The sequence below is a fragment of the Acomys russatus genome, chromosome 9 (assembly GCF_903995435.1).
Source record: "Acomys russatus chromosome 9, mAcoRus1.1, whole genome shotgun sequence".
Taxonomy (NCBI): domain Eukaryota; kingdom Metazoa; phylum Chordata; class Mammalia; order Rodentia; family Muridae; genus Acomys; species Acomys russatus.
This window is the reverse complement of record NC_067145.1, coordinates 35593581-35599580: the sequence shown is the minus strand read 5'-3', so window position 1 is coordinate 35599580 and position 6000 is coordinate 35593581.

The window sequence follows — 6000 nt, the reverse complement described above, 5'->3', positions numbered from 1 at the left end:
GTCACATGGTAAGTGTATCACATTTCAATCAGGATCTCTGGTTCCCTCAAGGAGATCATAGCCACAAAGAAAGAAATTTGGATCTGGCCCTGTGGATGTTTATTAAGTAGGAAATATGAAGAATGGAATTGACTCTTCTTATGTCATGTTATGATACAAGTTAGTTATGATAAAAGCCAAACACAATACCAAGACCACGTAGTGTACATCAATATAAGCTAAAAGTGATGGAGGATGCCGTGAGTTATGAACTTAAGCTCACAAAATCTTTTTAAAAGGTTGACTCTTGGTTTGAAGACTTTGGAGTAATTGCTCAAATCACTTCCATGTAGCATTGAACTAATCCTTAGATAAAAATTAAAGAATTGGTTTCAGACTCATAATGGTTGGTTTTTACTAAGTCTGGAACAAAATCCTCTCACACACAAATCATACATTATGAAAATTATTTTATGAAAGACAGTTAAGTTGTAATGGCCTTCTTGTATGTAAATTCCATCCTTGTTTTCTTTAAGTAGGTTTAAAACAGAGGTTAGTAGCAAGTACTTGGGGCTCTTGTCAGAATACAGAGTCTTGGACGGGGCACAGTGGTGGATGCCTGTAATCCCAGCACTCCAGCACTTCGAAAGTAGAAGCAGGAAGGTCAGGAGTTCAAGGCCAGCCTGGCCTACATGGCAATTTTTAAATCTTTATGTTTATTTCATGTTATGGGTGTGGGTGTTTGGCCTACAGATATGTCTTTGTACCATGTGTGTGCCTGGTACCCATGGAGGCCAGAAGAGGGTGTTGGATCCCCTGAAAATGGAGTTACAGATGGTTGTCAGTTGCCATGTGGGTGTTGGGAACTGAACTTGGGTCCTCTGTAGGAGCAGCTCTTAACTGCTGAGCCATCTTGTGGCAATTTTGAGGGTAGCCCAGGGTATATGAGACTCTATCTTGAAGAAGAAGGAGGAGGAGGAAGAGGAAGAAGAGATCCTGATTCCTTATGTCAGAGTGGGGCCCAAGGTTCTGAATTTCAATAAGCAGCCAACCTAGAGATCACACAACTTAAACCAAGGACTGCTAATTGTTTGTTAGCCTCATTTTTAAAAATGAAAACACAGGTAAAAATGGCAAGGAAGGCCATGCTTAGAACTAAAAGAACAATACCCTCACAGTGAAAGATAGGTGTTTACATCTGGCCACAAGCCTTGAGCTCAGACTCAGCTATTGATGTGTGTGCCCTGCCTTTTCTAGCTCAAGATACAGTGGGATTTAGTCTAAGTTGAAGGTTTGAGTTGGTACAGGGGTAAGGTGAACATGTATACTCTGGTAAACTCATATGCATAAGCTTGAAAGTGCCTTTGACTGTCCCACTAGGGATGTGGTCTCAGGAAGTCCAGCATGAATAGGTAAGGGTTTTCACACTCAGCTGGCATCCTGGTTTTTTGGCACACCATTTAGTTCCAGGAAGGCTCAAGTTCTCTTCCATCACCAAGAACAAGTGGACAGGCCAGTAATCTTTGACATCACTCAAGAATTTGCCTCTTGGTCTTCAAAACCACTGGAGTGATTTCAAATCAACTCTCAAATATATTTGCATAAATGTGTGTCCTTGTTCAGAAAGAACAGTCTGTAGCATGTACTTAGAAACAGGGACTTAAATCGTAGCAGACGTTTCTCTTTTTGAATAGGTTCTAGAATTCATCGGCAGACCCTTGGCAAAGTGATGAATTAATTTGTTCAGGCCAGGCTTTATAAGCCTCTAATAATTCTTCCTTTTAAACATATTGACTTGATTGTTGAGAGCTACAGCATATGGTTTAAACGTTTTAACCTTTCCTACTTTAATCAGCTAACATTTACTTCAGAGTTGGATGATGACCAGCCATTGAAAGATACAGTTAACTAAGAAACCACGTCCAATTTGTTGGTTAAATAAGTCTGGCTCTCTAAAGAGCAGGGAGAGATCTGTCTGCTGCATGGAATTTTGCAGTACTTGAGAGCTGCACGGTACCTCTTTGTCTTCTAGGCCTGGGTTGAATATGCATTTCTGGGAGCTGCTGAACCTTGGTGATTCCTTTAGTTGCCATGCTTAGATGTGGCTTAGAGTTAGTCCTGCTGTGACAACTGTGATTCCTAAGGTGCTCAAACTCCTGTAAGCAACTCCTCCCCCATGGGTCTGTAAGCAGCCCCTCCCCCACAGCAACCCTTCACCTGGGCTTTTTTTAAAGTAACCTCAGTAAATTTCTTGGTTCACCAAGTTGGACTCCAGTGGTATCCTTACTTTGCTCTGTTATCAGGTGAATAGACATTACTTCACATCTCTTCCTGGAAGTAGTGTCAAACAACACCTAGACGCCAGACTGATGCCGAAGCCATTTGTGGCTAAAATCCCTTCCCAGAGGGAGACAAAAGCAATGATTACCCTTCTCGTAAGGTTCCAAAAGCAAAACCAAGGCACGGTTCTACCAAAGTTCTCTCTAGGGAACTAATGAGTGTATTGAGCGTAGGTGAGGGGTCACTTACAGGGATATGTTCCTACCACAACAATCTGTACCTGGAAAGTCCTTCCCCAGCAGGGGTGAGGGATTCCCTGTAGTTGCATAGATGAAGACCCTTTCTTCTTGATCTCTCCCACCTCTATATTCTAGCTCTTCCCCAAGGCCACAGCAGTTAAGGAGCCACCGGATACTCCGTCGGGCATCCCATGACCCTCCCCAGCCCTCTATGAGAGGCTTCGAACAGTCAGCTAGCCCAGCTGGAATGGTTCTTTTGCAAGGGGCACAGCTATACTCTACAATATGGTGGTTGCTTAACTTGGAGGACAGTCACAACACTGTTCAATGGAGAAAGGACAAGTTCTTCAACAAATATAGAAAAACCAAAAATCTATATGCAAAAGAATGAAGCTGGCAGGTGGGTATAAGTGAGTTCGAGGCCAGACTGGTCTACAAAGTGAGTCCAGGACAGCCAAGGCCACACAGAGAAACCTTGTCTCAGAAAAAAAAATGAGCCTGACCCTCTACTTAGTAACGCATATACAAGCCTGACTCACAATGGATCAATGACCCACATGGAAACTCTTAGATGAAACTACAGGAGGAAAATATCATGATGTTGCATTTGGCAATGATTTCTTGGATATAATACCCCAAAAACTCAGATTTTGATAAAAGGAAAAGCACTTCTTCAAGATTTAGAATTTCTATACATAAAAGATCAGAAATAGAAGAGTAACAAGATCACACAAAATAGCAGAAAATATTTATAGATCATGTGTTTAATAAGCGTTTGGTACCTAGGTATATAAAGAGCATCTACAACTCAGCAATGAAAAGAAAAAAATGTAAAGAGAGGCAAAAGACTTTATGAGTAGTGCTTCAAAAAACACATATAAGCATGCTGTAGCAAATGAAAATCACTTAAAAGATGTCACTAACAACTAGGAAAACACAAATCAAAACCGTACTAAAACATTACTTTCCTTATAGAGTAGCAACTTTCAAAAGATGACAAACTGGGCTGGTGAGATGCCTCAGTGGGTAAAAGCACTCACCACCAAGTCTAGTAACTTGTGTGCCATCTGAATAATAGAAGGAAAAATCCTATCCCTCAAGTTGTCCTCTGATGTTCACATGCATGTGTATGCACGCGCGCGCGCGCACACACACACACACACACACACACACACACACATACACACACCACAAACTAAAATGACTAAAAAGCAATGAATGTTGACAGAGCTGTAGAGAGACAGGAACACTGTGTCTTGGTGATGAAACGTGAATGGTACTATCACCATGGAAACAGATCAGAAGCTTCCCCATACATGCAATTGAGCAATTCCAAAGAATTGAAGGCAAGAACTCAAATCACACAGCACAATAGTGCTCACAGTCCAAATGCCCATCAATAGATACACAAAATGCACTATACACACACAGAGGCATATTTCAGAATCTGCCGGGGCGGGGGGGGAGGGGGCTGAGGCAGTTCAGGTCCATGCTTCAGTAAAATCAGCCTGAGTAGCACAGCATGGCACACAACAGGGCACACGTCTTAGAACCCCATGGATAGGAGGTGCCATTCCACAGTCATGTGCATGAAGACAGGAAGCAGGCTGCCTAGGTCTCACGAAGGGAGTATGAGAAGCTATTGCTTTCTCCCTCCCCCCCTCCCTCCCTCCCTCCCTCCTTCCCTCCCTTTCTCTCTCTCTCTCTTTCTCTCTCTCTCTCTTTTGAGACAGGGTTTCTCTGTGTAACCTGGCTGTCCTAGACTCTCTTTTTAGACCAGGCTGGCCTCGAACACAGAGTGAACCGCCTGCCTCTGCCTCTGCCTCCCCAGTGCTGAGACTAAAGGCATGTGCCACCACATCCATCGAGAAGCTGTTGCTTAATGGATATTGGCTTTCTATTTGAGACAATCTTGATAGTCCTAGAAATGGATAGTGATGGTGTCTTAATTAATTTTCTACAGTTATGAAGAGACACCAGGACCTCAGCCACTTTGTAAAGCAAAACATTCACGTGGGACTGGCTTACAGTTCAGAGGTTTAGTCCATTATCATCCTAGCATGAATCATGGCAACATGCAGGCAGACATGGTGTTGGAGAAGCAGCCGAGAGTGCTACACCCAGATGAGCAGGCACCAGGAAGACACACTAGACCTGGCTCGAGCATTTGAAACCCCTTCTTCCCCCAGTGACACACTTCTTCCAATGAGCCACCCCTCCTAATCTATGATCCTATAGAGTCATTCTTATTCAAACCACCCTAGATGGTGTCTGGCATTGTGAGCAAATATAATAGGTATAACCACACCTACAAATGGTTCAGAGTAGATTGTATACTGGGTATCCTTTGCCCCAACTTTAAACACACACACACACACACATACACACACACACACACACACACATACACACACATACACACACATACATACACACACACACACACACAACACAACACACACACAACACACAACACAAACACACACACAACACCACCACACACAACATAAACCACACAAACCAGACACACACACACACAGGCAACACACACTACACACACCACACAGAACACACACACACACATACACACACACAACAGACACTACCACACACACACATACACAAACCACACACCACAAACCACACACCACACAAAACACACACACACATACACACACACACCACAGACACACACACACACATACACACACACCACACATACACACAACATCCACACACAACATACACACACACACCACACAGACACCACACACCACATACACAACACCACACACATACACACACACACACCACATACACACACCCACACATAAACAACACACACATAACACAACACAACATACCACACACACTACACACATACACACATACACACACACACACATACACACACACACATACACACACACACACACATACACACACACACACACACACACACACACACACACACACACGTTGCTTGGTCAAAGAATTCATTTTTTTGACAACTGACCAGGCACTGCTCACGCTGCTGGCTTGGAGACAACATGAAGAGCCCTGTCCTTTAGAGGCAGAATCTCTTCCCACAAGAGAAGGCAAAAGAGGCATTTGAAGTCCAGACAGCAACTAGCTACAAGGGAGGTGGGAGGTCTCTGACGCCATGTAGAGAGGGGTTCTGTAGTGTCCAGGCCGAATGGAAAGGAGCTCCAGGACAGGAGCCTGAGCTGCTGAGGAACAGCCAGTCAAGGTGGAGTGTGGGGTTTGCTGAGGCAGTAAGTAGATGGAGTACACAGAAGGAGAGAAGAGGGAAACCCAGAATAAAGTGAGGAGGCACAGGGAGAAATCTGGCTGCTCTAATCAGGTTGGAATACAGAGTGGGCGATGGGAAAGTGTGTGCAAAGTTGCCCTGTGTTGAGCTCAGTGCTCAATTGAAAGCAGATCCACACAGCCACCAGGAGTGCCAAAGAAGGCAGTGCGTTCCCAAGGCCCAGCCCGGCTC